We start from the raw sequence: 19636 nt of genomic DNA on the forward strand, positions 1-19636 counted from the left end.
GTGGCACAGTGAATAGAGCACTGGCCCTGGAGTCAGGTGGACCTGAGTTCAAATCTGACCTCAGACACAACATACACACACAAAAAAACTAGCTGTGTGACCTTAGGCAAGTCACTTAACCCCAATTGCCCTCCCAAAAGCAAAAACTATATATTTTCCTCCCTCCCATCCACCTCCAATTAAAAAAAAAACATTTATAACAAACATCATCAAGCCAAACAAAGCTCTACATTGTTTTAAGACATTCTAACTCTTGAGCTCATTACCTCTTTGTTGGGAGATGGGGAGCACATGTCATCATCTTAATCTAGACCTAGGAGAGGCTATCCAGATCATTTCTCTTTTTTGCATAGATATGGAAACTCGGGCCTAAGGGGGCTATTTCATGTTCTACAGGGGCCATCTTCTTGCTCTTCACATTGCCTGCTTCAACAATCTCCAGTCTACCAGACTTTGCTGTCTTCCCTCCCATTGTGCCTTCTGGAGCAGAGACCATGCTCTGGAACAAAGGGGTAAAATACACCAACAGTGGTCCTCATGTAGATCACAATAATGCAATCTAAATCAAATTAAAATATAATTGGGAAATATTTAACAAGATAAATATAATAGAATAAAAATAGATAATATTATATTTAAAGCCAAGACAATATGCCCAGTAGGATCCTTATGTCTGGATTAGTAGTACCAATTCCTATTTGAATTTGACAATATCTCTCAGGAGGTTTTGACTCTCTTAACTCTGGAAATACATTCCAAAGAGCCATGCTGTCGCATGGTCCTATGTCTATCTATGTCTAATTATGCTTCATATTTCACCCAAGAAACCATTTTGCTATGTTTCCGGCAACCTTGCTCTCCAGCTCTAAACTTACTATAAAACAAAGCTACCTTGGCTACTAGAAAGAACAATCCCCCTATTTTCCCATTCACCATCCATGTTGACAGCACACCAAAATTCTTCCCCCAGATACCACTTCCCAAAATGTATTATCTCCACACTTTATAATCTAACTTCCTTGAGAGTGGAACCTATTCCTATTGTAGTTTAATTCCAAGCCCTTACAAGTAAGCATCTAACAAATGCTTTTCCATTTAGTCATTAATAATTTGTCCACAGTCACATAACTACTGACTGTCAGAAGTAGTACTGGAACTGAGATCCTATAACGTGAGATCTAGTGCTCTTTTCAGAAGATCATGTTGTGTCTTATATTTTCTTATCTCTATACATGGAATGTCTGCCCACTATAAAGATAGCCCCTTCAAGTAATGGATTGCTTTGTTTTCAAGTCTATATTCCTCATCCCTGCCATGGTGCTGAACATATGATAGGTGCTTAATAAATATTTGATGAATTGAATTCCATGGGATAAAACTACCCAACATTGTTAATTCACTTTCACCTTTACTAGACAGCACTTTGGGGGAGAAAAAGGATAATTTTTAGTTTCAATGTATGGTAACCTAAGTCACTGTAAACATTTTTTTTTCTTTTTGCTTTTTGCTTTTTTTGGAGGGCAATTTCGGGTTAAGTAACTTGCCCAAGGCCACACGGCTAGTTTGTTTGCTTTAAGTGTCTGAGGATGGATTTGAACTCAGGTCCTCCTGACTGCAGGGCCAGTGCTCTATTCACTGTGCCACCTAGCTCCCCCCACTGTAAATAGTTGTAATGTTTAATAAACCTTATTAGGGATATCTTAATATTGGTGTGGTGAATTCCACTCTATTGACATTATAAAGATACTAATGTGGGAAAAGTGTCTTTTATTCTTTAGTGAAAATGACATATTTCCAATCTTTATATTTTGTGTCTTTTAATGTAATAGCAGTGCTATTCTATGGTGGCATATTGTTTCTTTTCTTCTTTGGGTAAATAACTTGCTTTGTATTTTCTCGCACTTATGTTCCTTCATCGTGCTTATGCATATCTTCCTATGTTGTTATTAGCTTACCTTTTTTCTTCTAAACTATACCCTGCAGCAAAAGTCTTTAGGTTCTAGGAAGAAACCTTAGATTTCCTCTAATCTTGACAGAAATCAGGCCTCCACCCAATTTCCCTGACTCCTCTTTTATCATCCTCTCTCTTCCAACCCTTATGATCCCTTTTATATATTGTTTTCCCCAATTAGGATGAAAAATTCTTGAAAGTAGGTACTTTTTCTCATACTTATATAGTCTAGTCCTTCATATAGTATATAGCACATAGTAAGAGATTACTAATTGTGTTATCTGTCTATCTCTCATCTGGAACAGTAAATTTTTGGAACACCACCTCTTTTAGCATGTCCTAGTGTGGAAAGCCTGGAAAGGAAAAGATTGATGTCTGTGAAAAATACCTTATTGGGACACAAAGGTAAGCTTAGACATTCTGTAACTTGTTCCAGTAGACTAGCCACCCTGGTGAAAAATAAGGCTCTTTGGCCATAAAAGCATTCCAAAAAAGCCTAAGTCAAGCTCCACCTATTCCATTTCTCTGTCAATAGTTGGCCTTCTTATCTCATGGAAACTGGTGAGGTACAATGCTATAAAGGGAGATACCTGAGGGCCTTCTGTCCATCTAGCCTATGTGGCACTAAAAATAAAAAAAGCCAAGTCTCAGTACTTGGCCTTTGCATTTCTCATTTACTTCCTAGGTAAAAGAATTAGAACTTCTGAGCAGGAGAGAAAACATCCAGGATTACTGACATCTGATTTTCACAACCACTTTAGCATCAAGACACTGACAAGCAAGAAATGACCTTCCATAGTAACCTTCTTGACCCAGCCCAATGATCACTGGAGAAAGAACTCATTTAGATGTCATTCTACATATGTATATGAACTTGGTTGGACCAAAGTTTTGTAGGAACTGAGGTAAGATTGTGTCCCTGAGATATGTGTGGGAGAACTTTTGTAATTTTGTTCCTATTATGTTTGTAAAATAAATATCCCTTTGTAAAAGTAAATCGTTGCTAAGTAGTTGAACATAATTGGAGTGCTAGTCACTGGCACCTAGTAACAGCTATTTGTTGTTATTCTGTCATGTGAGTTGTATCTGACTCTTCATGACCCCATTTGGGATTTTCTCAGCAAAGATATTGGAGTGGTTTGCCATTTCCTTCTCCAGCTTATTTTATAGATGAGGAAACTGAGGCAAACATGGCTTAAGTGACTTTCCCAGGGTTGCACAGCTAGTAAGTGTCTCAGACCAGATTTGAATTCAGGAAGATGAAGTCTTCCTGACTCCAGCCAGGCACAGCACTCTATCCACTGTGCCACCAACATACATAATGTGGGCTCAAATCAATAGCATTAAAAAAGAAACCTCCCCAAACTTTTCAAGGACCCCCAAAGCCCTAGTGGTGGGAAGGAAGATTTAATTGGCCTGGAAATGTGTCAGAGAGCAAGATCACACTCACTGCGCATTTTATTTTAACATTTATGTTAAAACATAACCTTTAGTCACTGACAAAATATTTCATCATTCTTTTGACACATTGCAGATGAATAAATTCTAGCAATTTTTAATTTTCTCTCTCTAAATAGAACACAAATTCTTAGAGACTGCCTTCTACTTATTTCTCATATCCCTATTCCTCCATAAAGAACAGAACATCATAGCCATACATTCAATATACATTACATCACTCTATAGCTGCACCACCTTGTTAATTCAGAATAAACTACCTCTCAAGTATTGGTCATGCAACAAAAACTCTAGCCTAGTTGTTTCATACATACCAGATACTATAGGTATACCAGATACACTAGGAATACAAAGAGCAAAATGAAATAGTCCCTTTCCTGGATGAACATACATTTACATTTTTTTTTATCTGAAGAGACAGCATGCTGCTGCTATCATTATTTATCCTTCCTACTTGAAGAACACTAATGACAATGCAATTTTGGGGTCAACCTACAGTATGCTTGACTATGACTGATCAGTCAAATACCAGCTCAGAAAGCTCTACCATAAGTTGAGTACAAATATTTTTTGAACATTTCGGGGAGAGATGTCTAGATTTGCACATCTCACATTTAATCTGTGCTAATGTCATTCTGATTTGTTCATAGAATAGAGCATCTTCTCTCATATGGGCATGCCAAACCAGGCTGTCCTGTGACAGTGTCTCACAAATTATACTAAAGTTCTTCAGAGACACTTTGAGAATGTCCTTGTATCACTTCTTCGGACTTCCATGTGAGCACTTGCCCTCTGCAAGTTCTCCATATAAAATATTCTTAAGGGAAACGTATGTTTGGCATTCAGTCTACATGGTCAACCCATGTAGAGATGAACTCTCTGAAGTAGTGTTTGAATGATTGGCAGTTCAGCTCTAGACAAGAACTCAGTGTCCAATATCTTATCTTGCTAATTAATCTTCAAAATCTTCTTAAGAAAATTCAGATGGAAGTGATGTGCATCAACTTCATCATCTCTGGGCATCTCCAGAAAATATACTGCCAAGGTAAGAGAACTTACCCATAGAATTCAAAATTCCTTCATTAGCTCTAACCAGTGGTTCTATGCATGGATGCTGTGATGCCAGTTGGTGGAGAACCTTTGTTTCTTGGTGTTGATTATCAGACCAAAATGAGCACAAATGGCAGAGAATCAATGAATACTATGTTGCATCTCAGACTCAGAGGCTGCATTGAGTGCACAATCATGAGCAAACAAAAGATGTGCATTAATTCTACCTTCATTTATTTTTTTTTCTTGTAGTTTTTCAATTTAACTACCTGAGTATCAGTATGCTAGCTGACCTTGAAGAAGGTGTCTGACAACATTGCAGAACATAACATGCTAAAAAGCATGGGAGTAAGCCCACATCCTTGCTTCACCCCATCAGTGACTGGGAAAGCACAAGAACATCATCCTTTATCCAGAACCAGAATCTCTTCTGCCTTCTTACTGAGCTAAGAATCCCTCATCTCTCTAAGCTTCTCTTGCACTCTACTTTTGATGGAGTTAAACTCTGCCTCCTTAGAGACCGATAGACAGTCTTGCTAATAAAACCCAAGATCTTATATTTTATTATTTAGCAGCCTCTGAATTTCCGCATCATTTTTGTCAAACCAATCCTGATGTTTGAAAGCATACTGGACCACATGAGTAAATTCACTGTTATACACCAAGCCTGTGAAAGCGGTTCATTCCTTTTCTGCTCTACTGTTACTGTGTGCTGATTCAGCTTTCCCTCCACTCAGCAATAAACTCTTTAAACATGAAGAAAGACTCTAATCTGTTGGGAGTGAACCTCCTGCCAGCAGTCTTGACTTGAGGACACTCCTTTTGTTGAACATGAATGGTTAGCTTGGAGAGGATAAGTCTATGATCAGTCCTCTGTCCAGTACTCTGTGGTACACACTTTCACATTCTTCCTTTCTCTTCTCCTTGCAGTGACATAGTCTACTAAATGCCAATGCTTGCCACAAGGGTACATCCACTATGTTTTGTTGCATTTAGGTAAATGCATGACAGTCTTGCTCATGAGAAAATGTTGAGAGGCACAAGTCTTTGGTAGTAAATGATCATTTTGCTGCTGCTGTTTCCTAATTCCATTTCTCTCAAGGACTCCCTGCCATTTTTGATAGTCTGTGTCTACTCTGGCATTGAGGTCACCAGAATTACAAGTTTGTCTTCTTTTAGCACGCTTATGATGAGGGTCTCCAGGTCTTCAAAATTTTTTCTTTGAACTCATCATGGTTCTTCATGATGAGAGCATGATCACTAATAATGGCAGCAAAGTTTCAGTTTCACTCTATTCCAGAGTCACTGAAGACCAGTGGCAAGACAAAAGTCAAGGTAACTGGTGACAACCTGGGATGCAATAGATGATCATGGCTTCCTGAATGTCTAATCAAGCTCTAAGTGTTCCATAGAGCCTGCTTATGCTGCTTCATTGACCATTGGAACAAATTGCTTTGATCTGCCTATCCTGCAGGCCTACACATGCTTGAGGTAGACATCCCCCTAGCTCAACAACAGGTTGGATGCCTGTTGCTTGCCCTCAGTCTGGTTTAGTCTATCTGCCAAGATAATTTTATCAGGGAGTTGTTAAATAATACAATATATAAATAAATAAAGGATGATGTACTTGTGCTTTCCCAGTCACTGATGGGGTGAAGCAAGGATGTGTGCTTGCTCCCATATGCAAATGCTACAGCTTGTGGGAGACACAGGTGAGAGTTGGGTGAATCAGGAGGGCCCAAAAGGTGGATGTACAGCCTTGAAAAGGGCTCAGCAAGCTCTCATGCCAGAGTCTCTAGTCCTTCCTGAATACCCTTTACACACCAGAGACAACATGTACATAACAAAGCATACACTAAATGTATACAAAATTAACGCAAGCTGAGTTCAGGAAGGGAATCTTTCCATTATTAATTTTCATAAGTATACCATTAAGATCAAAGGATTTCCCAATGATTTTCTATTTCCATACCTTTTAGGTTCCATTAATTCTTTCTATATATTCTATTTAATTTGAAAAGAAATAAATTGCTTAATTTGTCATGCTTAGGCACATAGGAAATAAAACAGAATAATTAATTTTTCATAAAACTTTACTAAGGAAAAAAACCCTTTTAGTATCATGATGCTATTTTTTTTTTCAAATTCACACTTCCCCCCACACAAACATATTCATAGGATTATATAGTTAATTGCCAAAATTTTTCCTGTATCTTCCATCTTCCTCTTCAACACTAAAATTCTAAGATTCTCTTTTATGATTTGAAATGTCCATGTTCTTTTCATACATACATATAAATGCACTGAAAAAGAGCTCTAGGCCTCAGTTTCCTTATCTATGAAATAAGGATGAATAATACCGCTAAGTCAAAAAATTTCTGAGAAGTGCTTTGTAAAGTTTAACACACTAGATAAATGAGCTATCACTATTCTAATTTAAACATGAAATGCACACAACTCTAGGATTCAATTTTATGATTTGAAAATATGCATGTGCACTTCATGATGCATATGGATAATTTGTAAGACAGCTAACTTCTTATAGAAAACTCCATCTACAAAATGTGTTGTAATAAATCAGATAGGAACTTGATCTGTTATTTCATTGGCATGGGGAAATCCTCGATCCAAAAGCTCCTACTAATGCTGGTCAATACATCTCTAATTGATGTATAATCTTAGAAACATACCTCAAGCACTGAGAAGATAAGTGACCTGTCCATGGTCATATGACTACTATGTGTCAGAGGCAGGACCTGAATTGAGATTGTACTGGTTCCAAGGACAGTTCATTACAACACATTGAAACTCACTTGTAAGAAAATTGCATAAAACTCAATAAATAATTGTCACAATAGTTTATTCTCTTATGTGAGCAGGTCACTTTTTTTCTGAGCTTCAGTTTCCTGATCCATAGAATTCATAATACTTGCAATACTTAGCTTCCATGATTTCTGAGTACTTCATGAACACTAAAACCCTAGATAAATAAGCTATCATTATTCTAATTTAAACACAAAATACACACTAATGAGATGCAAATATAATCCATAAATTGCCAAGTTCGTAGAGATTTAGAATAATGAAAACCAGTAGTTTTTTTAATGACAAATGAAAGTTTCAAATGCAGTCATCACATTTGTTCTCTAAAATCCATTCACATATTTCAGGACAATTCAGTTTCAAGTAAAACCACTATTGACTTGACTTATCTGGATTAGCTGCCTACATTACTCAGCCCTCAGCTGCATTTGCGCTATATAGAATTGGCTTTATGTTACATTGCAAAATATATAGCAGCAATACCCTTTCCCTTTAAAGTCTTTTCTTCTAATAAGACCTTACATGAAATAAAATCATGTAATTTATGCTACTTTTTGTTTCTTTTTCATAGTGTACAAAGTAAAAAGAGCTTCACTGACTTTACATAGGCCAAGGCCTCCACACCCGATCGATGTGTGCATCTTTTGGAATTTTCATAAGGATACAAAGGAGCAGTAGAATATGATGATAATTTTCTTTTCTCAATTTGATTTTGATGAGCATTCCATGAATGGTGACATTTTTAATTGGATTATCATTTTAGCTTTGTCTACTAGAAAGTCATTGGTTGGTGTTATTAGGGAATATTAAATCTTCTACCAAAAAACATTAAAGAATCAATTCTCTGTATCTCACAGGGTTATTTCAAGGAAGGCATGTTGTAAACTAGCAAGCACTCAATAAACAGAATCTCCTATGATTATGGCATAGGATGTAGAAAGGAAAGCTTTTACAACAGTTTGTTGCTTGAGAAATTTCTAAATCCATGCATTGAATATAGATTACATACTTTTGTTACTGATGGTGAAAAACATTATTAATAATATATATCCAATGTTTGTCCAGGCCTTTACTCTTTATTTTGAAGAATTTGTGACAGTGAGATTCTAAAGACAAAGAAATGCTTTACTTTTAATTTGTTTTAATCCCTTTACTGATTAATTCATTCAACAATTACTGATCAGTCATGCTATATATGAAAAGCAGTAACTTGTAGTGGATAGAAAACTGACCTTGAAGATGTTAAGACATGCTTTCAGACCCACCTATAACACAGCCTAGGCATATTCCCCACTCCTCAGTGTTCTGAAGCCACTCTCTCAAGCTAGAAAACAGTTGCTGGACTACGTTGTTTTTTCCTTACTAGGAAGTTTCACATCGTTAATCTGTTTAGATATCTAGTTTATAGCCTACACTCATCCCCTTAGGTGTGTTAAAACTCTTCCCTTCAAGTTATCTTCCACATAGTAACTCATTTTATTATGTATTTTCTAGTAGAATGTAAGATCTTTGAGAGCAGGGATCTATCTAACTATCTATCTATCTATCTATCTGTCATCTGTCTATCTACCTATGTACCCATCCATCCATTAACTAATTAATTAATTAAGTTAGCTAGTTTTTATTTTTTTTCACTTTCTATTGTCATCACCTAGCACAGTTGGGGCACATAGGCAGCACAATGGATAAGCTCAAATCTGGCCCCATACACTTAGGGCTATGTGACCATGGACAAGTCAGTTAACCCTATTTGCCTTCATTCCTCATCTGTAAAATGAGCTGGAGAAGGAAATGGCAACTCACTCCAGTATGTTTCCCAAATAAAATACAAATCGGATCACAAAGTGTAGGATATTACGGAAAAATGAGTGAACAATAACAAGTCGAGGGTAGTCTTTTGATCGTTGCTATTATCATTATATGAATATAAATTAAAAATAATTATGTCATTGTTATTATATACAATTATAAGTCATTGATTCTACCCGCAAAAATCATATACTCTAAGTGGAGAAAAGATATACATACAAAGAGTCGTAATACAAGAGACAGTAATGGTCACGTACATAGATAGCTCTTTCTGATTGATGGAATGATTTATGTACATTATCCCAACTGATAGTCACAACAATGCAAGTAAGTTCATCTATTGGCTCCATTTTACAGATGAGGAAACATGTGAATGTTAGAGGCAAGATACAAAGTTTATTTTCTCCTGACTCTGGTCTTAGAGCTCAATGTAATATACTACAGCATTCCCTGGATATGGCCAAAATCAAGTGCATTTTTGAAGTAAATCTGCACTAATTACCATCTTACATTAGTCTCCTCTTTTGTTTCAGATTTGTAATTTCATCAGGAAAAGAAATTCCTAGTTCCTCTACTGATACAGATTGGTAACTCATCTATAATTTAGCATTATTTAGTAGTGGTGTTCAATAATATTTTCTCAGTGAAACTGATAGGGAAAGTTCTTCCCCAATGATCACACAGTCAATATGTATCATAGGCAGTGACTTTTGTTATATGTCCTGTTAGCTGTCATATGCAACCAATATGCATGACTCATATAACAGGGAAGTAGACAAAGATGGGGTTCCCTAAGTCAGGTGCTAATGTGACCTTTGACTTTACCCATCTGTGATTAATCATAAAGACTCAGTCTTAGGAGTTCAACAAGTCCATCTTCTTGCCTCCTTAATGTCGTTGTTTGTCCTTTGGTTTTGAAAAGCACCAGTGACATCACAAGGTGGTGACTTGAGCATGAGTTGTATTTAAATGAGGGTTTGAAGCCTGTTGTTTACCCCCAAGCCTATTTAGGCCACCTGTCCATACCTACTGCACATGCTGCAGCTTCTTGAAATCACAAGTGAAAGCTGGGCACCAGGAGGAAACCAAATGTGAATGAGCAGTCCTGAAAAGGGCTTGGCAAGCCCTTACACCAGAACACTTCCTTGAATACTCCCATATACTCCAGGGACTAATATCTAAATGAATAGCCCTCAAAAAATAGTACCCAAGACCCTTTGGGGGGGGGAAATTCCATGAGGTCAGATCTATCCTTAGAATAATACTAAATTTTTAAAATTACTAAATGGCAAATAGTAATAGATATAACCACACAAAGAAAAATTCTTGTAAAGAGGGGGTATCCTCACAAAGGGTATCCTGAGATTAAAAATTTTGAAAATTGTAGATCTAGATAATGATTCTTCAATTTTGCTTCAACTGTGAGTCTGACAAGTCACAAGCATGCTTACATCACTAATAAGAATATGCGTATCTAAGTACTAGCTGACAAGGTAAAATTCATGGTATAAAAATCCCATTACTTTAGTCATTGGATTAAAATATTTCCCAAGAATATCAGTGGCTATGATTTTAGCTAAGGCAGTGTACAGAGGAGATAGGGTGCATGTGTTCACTTCTCATGAGCAGGGTTATCACCACAAGCCATCAACTATAATTCTAGCTAATATAAGTAATCGTAGCCAGTAACGAATAAACCTTGCTTCCATTGCTGTTTAAATGGGATTCAGGTACGGGTAAGATCTATTGATGGGAGGGAGAATACAAGGGTTTTCTACTGAAAGGGAGTAATAGCACCTGCCATGTACTATATTTACAGCACCTGCTGACAGTAGAGTTAAATGTGGGTGGCAAAAAAAAGGAGCCATTTTGAAGGGAGTATATTTTGGATACTGGCTTATCTTTCAGTAAACGTTGTGACAGAGGAAATGAACGTGGGTATACATGGCATTAAAAAGGGAAATTAAACCCAGGAATCCTTCTGTCACTACATTACAAATCCTCCTTCAGTGATTAGCACTGTGCTGGAAAGAATTAATTAAATATTTGCCCAAATATATTGCAAACCAATCAATCAAAAATCAAGTTTCTTGAACTACTGTTGGTAGAACAATTTTCTATGTATTTTTAATGAGATTTTGATTCTATTTAAACTTATTTTTAAAAGATTTTCACAGAAACAAAAAGAACATATGCAAATATGGATGTTATTTAAAGTTCTTGAAAATATTCTTTGGGAAAAGTTGTTAATAGTATATTATTGTGATACATATCAATAAATGTATATGCATATATACACATGTGCATTATATATGTATATATGTGTATATATGCAAATATATAATATACACATATATTATATTATATTATAAACACATTGCATATATATACATGCACATGTATGTGCATATATACATATAAATAATTTCAAAATATAGAAATTAAGAGAGACAGAGAAAGGAGAAAATCATTCCTGTGCTAATTTCATTAGGATGGTGAATTCCCTTTATGGAAAATAGATTTGAAGAGGCTCATCACCTGTTGATTGATGACTGAAGACTATTTTGAAGAAAATGAATTGTTTTAGAGGAATGTTGATGTATGCTGATAGAGGTAGCACCCACAATCTTATTAGCAAAGATCTTTGAAGTTTGAAGTATTGAAGTAAGCATATGTATGTGTATACATATATATGTATATAGTATTAAAAATAGTATAGAAGCAGTGTGGAATTTTGGATGGAATGCTAAGTTTGAAAGGTAGTTTAGTTTAGTGGAAGGAGAGTTGAATTGGAAATCACTGGTCCTGCATTTGAATACTGGATTTGTCACTTCATGCCTGGTGTGATGAATGAAATATTCAAGTGACAGAGTGAGTAATTAATAATTAATTTACTAATTAGCCTGGTGAGTAATTAATAAATTGGTTGTGATTTCTCTTCAAAAACCAAATACCTCACTGAGACACTGAATTTTTAAATAACCTTTGTAAAAGGGGATGTCTGCTTCAATGAAAAATCTAGATTTAGGAGGAGGGCTAGGAGTCTTTAGTTCCTCCTGCTGAAAACATAGCTTGATCATGAGACTCAGCTGCTTTCAGCAATCTGGACAGAAGAATTCCTGTCCATCCAGACCACTCTGGTTTATTTTCTCCTTCTTGAACTGGGTCACTCTAAATTCTAATGGATGGTTACCAGGACAGGGGCTCATTTCGTGAGGGCAAGAACTTGCCTAGATTAGATTCTGTTTGCACTCAAAACAGAAGTAAGATCTCCTATTTGGGTAGAATCTGATCCAAGATGGAAGACATGTTCAGGAGGGCTAAGGCAATCTCATTTTCAGAGATTTAATAATCTTCTACAGGGTCTTGGCCTTAAATGAGGAAATAAAAGGAGAAAATCCCGGATCCTAATTTAATAATTGGTTATTTAATGAACTCTTTTTAAATATTGACACACAACAACAAAATTCTATTTTGTCTCACTGTATAATACTGGATAAATCCTCAACTTTCCCTTACCCCAATTTTCTCATTTGCCAAATGACAAGATAAATACTATGATGCCTAACTGTTATAGGATAATAGATTAAGAAGTAGAAATGACCTCAGTAGCCATCCTCATTTTACAGATAAGGAATCTGAGGCTTAGAATGATTTGTACTCAAATGATATAATTCATAAATAGTAGAGCCGAGATTTGAACCCAGATCCTTTATAAATTCAGAGCTTTTCCCACTGTACTACATTATGATGATCCCTATATCTGGAAAATCTGGATGCAAATAACATAATAGCATTATGGTCAGTGGCAAGCCCTTAACTTCTATGTTCCATCGTCAACTCCATAAGATTTATCTACTAAGTCAGAAACTGGTTGTAATTTAAATTGATAGATGGAGTTTCTGTACTAATAAATATACAAAATCACAGCTCTTCCACACATTACAGTGTGGTGTCAAGTACTGATAAATAGGAACAATTAACCTGGATTATAGTTCTGTTAAGTTAAATGAGTGTATAAAATCTTAGCTACTTTGTTTATATAATGGCGAATAATATTTGGCCTGTTTACATCTCTGAATTGTTGTAAGATTGAAATCTAACAGTACACTTGAATAAGATGTTTTGAATAAGATTTTCAAAATACCAAGCAAATTTAACATATTATAGAAATAGAGATAGAAATTTTACAGAAAGCTGACAATTTAATCATCAATTAAACATCTTTGTCTACTTTGAGAGAACCATTTCAGGACATGAAAAACAATAACTAAAAGATATAGTATTTCAAAATTTATAAAGTGCTTTGCAAATATCATTTCAATGATTTTTCACAACACATCTGTGAGGTAATTTGATATGAATAATAATTATTATATTAATATATTTATATAATATATTATAGTAATATATTAATAGTAATCATTAAAAATAATAAATTATTCTTCCCATTTTACAGATGAGAAAAGGCAGGTTGAGAAAATTTTAAATGACTGGCCCCATGCCATACAGCAAGTGTCTAAGACCAGATCTAAACTTCAGTTCTCCTTATTCCAAGTCCAACACTATCCAGGGGAAGGGTAGAGAAACTTTTCAGTTGGAAGGCCTCATTAATACTTACTTCTAATCAAATAAGGCTGCATTCAAGTAACTTCAATTAGAGTTATTCTTAAAACTGTATATTATTTTATAAAAATCTACTTACTATATACTTAATTTCAAAAAATGAAAATTATTTGTGAATTTTGAAGTTCGCTAACCTTTTCATGACTCTTGTGTCTGCTTTTTGTTGGAAAGCATCTGAATATTTGGTTGCAGCATGGAAGTTTGCAGTTTCTATTGATCTTCTAGACAGGTATCAGTCATTTGTGATCTTAAGAGCATCTAAATTTGGGTTAGGTAGACAAATGTAGATTTGCAGCAATAAGTGGTTGAAAAGCAAGAAAGCATTTTGGGGACATTTGCCAAACATGTGGATATTCAACTTCATTTTTCCATATTTCAATTGGATCTTTCTTAACATCAGACAACAACTTTGAAATGCCATCTACTGAGAGCTTAATCAATTACATCTGTAGTTCTTTAGGTGCCTTGTTGATATCAGCTAGGTGAGACTGAAATGCTTATTTGAGCAGATATAATTCTTAAAGTCAGTGAACCTTTTATTATATTCTCAAAATAATAGGTCTAAAGCAGCCTAGTATTCTTCAAATGATTTGCATTTATATCCTGCTTATCAATGACCTTTGCTAACCGGGGAAAATGTTTACATGGAATTTCCTTTTGAAGAGTTGTTTAAAAAAAGTTATTTTTAATGCTTAGAATTTTTGCCACATATCACATATAGACTTTTACCTTGCAAAGAAATATTAAAGTCATTTTGATTTAACATGATTTCACACAGAAATGCAACATTCGGAATCTTCTTTCAATAACTCACATTGCTGATTCTGTTCTTCATAAAATTCAACTAACTGTTCTCACAGAGATGAAATTTTGACTAACACCTGTCCCTGCTGTAGCCAACATACTTTAGAATGATACAGCAAATCCACATTGAATGCTTCATGGTTCAACTTAAACAAGTTACAAAAGTTATGATACCATGTTGCATTTTCACAAATATATATTTAACAATACTTATTTATGACTTGTTGCTAAGTGTCACTTAAAATAACAGCTTTAGCACAGAGATTTTGCTGATGCAAGGTACAACCAAAAGAAATGAGAGTATCTGGATTTGTTAATACTTTAGAAAAATATATGTACAATACACCCTTCATGTTTTCCTGTCATGGAAGGTCTGTACATAGACTCACTAAACTTACCAAATTCAGCCCAACTTCATGACATTCATTTTGAAAGTTGTTGAGGATATCTCTTCCCAATTCTCTGTTCTGCCCAAAGTGAGCAATTCTTTGTAGCAAAGAAAATCTTCTGTTATCACCTGAATGCATTATAAAGCCTATACTGAACCAATAGTATCAAGTGATTCATCCAAAGTGATTTAATAATATAAATTTTCCTTTTGAAGAATTGCATGAAGTTCTTTTGTTAATCTGGAGACAAATTCATGTTGTCAATCAATTATGGTTTTCCTTGAAGGAGGTCATTGATTTACTTTCAAATGTCATCAGGGTCTAAACATCCTACAACTTCAACAACACCTTTTTCACAGCTTCTACAGAACTAATAGTTTCCCTTTCCCCCCAAGTATATACAAGGTACTTTATAAGTTACTTCAATGGCATTATTTCAGGTCTTATCGGTGCTTGAAAAAATAGTCTTTGTTCTTGATTTTCATCTTTTAATTTCTGTAATAACATTTTTTGCACCTGCCCCTCTAATTGAAATTATCTGTGGTTTTTATGAGTGTTATAATGCTGATGAGCATCTGCAGTGTCACAAAACAAGAAAATCATCGTATTTTAGCAGAAACAAGATAATATTGCTATTCCCAATCCTCATTAAAAAATTGTTTCTTTCATCAGCACTCTCTTGGTCTCCTTTGATATGATGGGCTGGTAAGCAGACAGAATTAAAAAAATATTGCCAAGCTCTGCAACTATTCATAAACTCCACTTCAAACCATTGTCAAAAAGTTGCTAACAGGATGGCTTACTTGCCCCTTCTAAACTCTCATCAACCAGCCTCATGCTATATTCCCATGCTATATTCCAGTCAGGTGGGGGAAGTTAGAACTAAATAATAAGCATAGCAGCTGTCAATTTAGTACTTATGGCTTACTAATGTTCTAATTGTGCCAGTCAATCTCGGAGGATTCTTTCATTTAAACTTATTTTATTCTTTGGTATTTTAAATACATTCATTTAAAAATAATAATAATAGACTGGCCCCCAGTTTAAGAAGCACTGTTCTATGCTACCTACTTTGCCCTTAAAACCAAAAAGTAGTATGGGTATATAGGAGAAAGCAGAATTTATGTGAAATCAGAGGAGCTTGATTCATTCATTTCCTAGATCTGATATATACTACCCATTCAAGCTTGGGCTTCTGTTGCTATTTTTACGATTTAGGCACCCATTCCCTTATCTATAAAATATAGATTGGAAGAAAGATTTTTTTTTAAGTTCCTATGATATGTGACTACTTTTACTTTTGGTTTTATTTGAGCTAACCAAAGTAAATCAAACCCTTCCCAAGTAGCATGATTTCCAGATTTTGACTTGGTAACATGACACTGACCTCTTAATCTCACTTGCCATTTTCTGTATTCATCATCTACAGAGTCTGACCCTAATATTTCCTATATGAGTCTACTAAATGGCATCTGACTTTTAATTGAATCCTTTAGAGGAAGTATAGTATAATAGACTTGGAGTCTGGATACGTAGTTTCAAATTCCAGTTCTCTTCTGCCTTAGCAAGTCTGGTTTTTTTCTCTAAGCTTTGGTTTTCTCATATATAAAACTGGATTATAATAATTATACTAGCGTACTTTACCTTATGGGAAAATTGTATATGAAAGCACATGTGGAGCAACCTCAGGCATGGTATGTGTTTCCCCTCCCACATCTCCCTGCCTCCCTTTCTCTTCTCATTTTCCCTCCTCCCTCCCACTATCCCAGAATGTCCTCTGTAAGTGCCTAAAAAATTGCCCTCTGGGTGAAGATGCTTTGCTTTTCAGGCTCTGGGGGAAGAAGATGAAGATATTAATCAATTCAATGATGACATATTTTGAGCAGGTACAGTTGTTGATGATTGGCAGGAAGCATATGAGTTCCTGGCTGAATTGGATAAGAAGCCAGTGGTGCAGTTGAACAGACAGTCAATGGAAGCACTGATGTGATGACTTTGCTGGGAGACCATGAAGAAAACCTGCCAGAAAAATTCAGTGAAATGATGATTGAAAATGAACCGGAGGACCCAGCTATCACGAGGGCACTGCAGACCAAGACTGTTGTGTGGCCTGGAGATCTCAATTCTAGCATTTTTGTTGGCTCTGCAGTTCTGAGATGAATATGAAGACCACTGGTTGCTCAGGAAATTCCTGTGGTGTCTGTTAGAATATGCCTTGCCTCAGAGACCCCCACAGGTCACAGAAGAGGAGCAGGACCTTTCTGAGTGGGCATTACAAAGGTATTCAAGTTCTTCCATCATTGAGACCCCCCCTGTCAGAACAGTCCCAATAGGCACCCCACCTAAGGAGATATCTGTACCAGCTTTAACCCTCAGATACTTTGAAGCCTGTTGATATTTGTGTCCTAATGCAACAATAATATCCTGATTCCTATGGCAAGAGGGTGTCTCCAAACCAGCTCTGTGGTGATGGCAAACTCTTCCCTTCTGGACCACCCATTCCCACCCAGTGTCACACCTTTACTCGGCCCTATTCAGAAAGCACATCTTCTAGGATGAACCCAGCCTGAATGGATGCCTCCCAGGAAGTTTGCTCATCTCTGTGGATTTGCAAGGAGTCCTTTCACTTCTATCAATCCCAAGTTCCTTCAAAGATGGGTTGGACAAATGATTCCCCCAACTCCTGGCTTCTGTGCCTTCTTTGGTACACCTCCACCCAATATGTCACTCCAAGCAGAGCAGCAACCCTCCTTTCTGAGACCTCCCTTGAAAAACCTAAGAAATCAGTCCCAGATATTCAGACCACACACATTTCACCTTCACCCACAACACCATTGACTCTTTGTCAGAAATAGCAACAAAATAGAGATCAACATCGAAGAATAAATGATGCAACTGGGGATTGAGGAGGTCACTGGAGCAACCATCAAGAATAGCTATGAAAGGACCTAGATGCCAACTTTATGTTACAGTAGGGAAAGGATGGAGTTTTGAAGACCTTTCTGATGCAGTTAGAAAGCACTAAGCCTCACCTTAATGACTTTTATTACCAGAGATACTTTGAGAAACTAGAAAAATTCTCAGCAGGTGAAGAAGTGCATGGAGATGGTCCCAAGGGGAAAAAACATACCAAGCTGATCACCCCTGAAGTGGCAAAGCTGCAGCATGCCTACAAGCCATGGCAATGTGAAGTCTCTCTGGGAAATCTCTAATGTGCAAGATGTCTCTAATGTGAATGATGCCCGGAAAAATAACTGATGCTGTGGTAACATCCAAGAGCAGATTGAAGATAACAAGACCAAAGTTCAGGACAAGAGATGAAAGTCTCATTACAGCTGAGAAAACATACAGTCTGCTCCTGGATATGGAGGATTATAAAAGGCACTATCTTCTAAGCCTGAAGAGCAGTGGCAGAAACTGATGGAGGAGAGAAAACAGAAGAAAAATGATGTGTAAGACAACTTGAGGTGAAAATGGCATGGTCAAGATAGACCAAATGATGACCACTTTATGCAGATTATGTGTATCTGTGAAGGGAAGAGAATAGTTGCCCATATTCTCCCTTTCTTGTCCAAAGAGCAAGCAGCTGACATCCTCATGGCAACAGCTAGGAGCCTGATCTTTCTCCTCAAGAATACCCAATATGAGGCTTTACTTTGCTTATTGAGTCCCTTCTCCCTTCTCTTTTGTCCTCTTACATCATTGACTGTCACTATCCTTCTGAAACAGCTAATGAACCCACCCTAGTAAAGCCTGTCTCCACACCTGCAAACATAACATCCTTTTTTCCCCCCTCACTGTTGATTGACAGAAATATAACCTGTATGAGACACAATTGCAGTTGGTTCAGAGGATATGGAAGAGTTCTGGAGGCACCTGTATCTCTAGGTGGTCACCATTTGCACTGCTGCCATCACCAATGTGGTGTTTTCAAAGAAAAAGAGAAGGGGTCTCCTTTTTGAGAGAAAAGCCTTGTGGGATTATTTCTCTTCAATGATTGGTATTTAGAGACAGCTCTGACCTCTTGCCTCTTCCCCTCTAGTTGGGAAACTTGACTGGCTATGACTTGCTGGTTTCTCCTTTTCATTACTAGGTCACAATTCTTCATACCATGCCCTGACTCTAATTCTTTTTAGTTCTACTTTTTTTTTTTTGCTACAGAGTCACAGATGTAATCTCTTTATTGTGCATTTTCCCATCATTCATGCTGAAAGTAAATTATAGCCTTCCAAAAATACTCCTACCCCTACCATGTTTGATGCTTTCCAGTTTTTCACCCCTTGTTGACAACTGTAGGAGTAGACATTAGATAGAAATTCTGATATTTGTGTTGTCTCCAGTTCCAAAGGAGTGATGTGATGATTTGGAAAAAAAAAAAAAAGAAAATCTCTTATTGGGCTATCGACCAACTCTTTCTAACTAGCAGCCAGCTGGAATGTGGGGAATGTGTTTATACTCCATCCCCAAATCTAACTTGCTGATTGCCCTTCCTGCTAGCTTATACAAATATGGGTATCCAACACAGAGATAAATCATTGAGCGCTGCCCTATCTCATTAGGTGCCCAAGTCTGCTCAGAAATTCTCATTTGTCTCTTTATTGCTCCTTCTGCTTCTGTTTTCATCTACTAACTGTGGAAACAGCACATGCTTAGTTCTTTTCATACTCACTGAAACCATAAGAGAAATTAGTTCTGTCCATTTCCTTAAGAAACTGCACAGGATGAC

General features: G+C 36.4%; 1 pseudogene; it reads left to right on the forward strand.

Annotated features, from left to right (window-relative positions):
* The window catches only part of LOC138156694 (protein PAT1 homolog 1 pseudogene), a 195872-nt pseudogene that overhangs the window by 96230 nt on the left and 80006 nt on the right, over window positions 1-19636 (forward strand).

Source organism: Petaurus breviceps, unplaced genomic scaffold (assembly GCF_028583685.1).
Source record: "Petaurus breviceps papuanus isolate PSGF00001 unplaced genomic scaffold, PetGlider_PUasm1.0 156, whole genome shotgun sequence".
In the NCBI taxonomy this organism is placed as follows: Eukaryota; Metazoa; Chordata; class Mammalia; order Diprotodontia; family Petauridae; genus Petaurus; species Petaurus breviceps.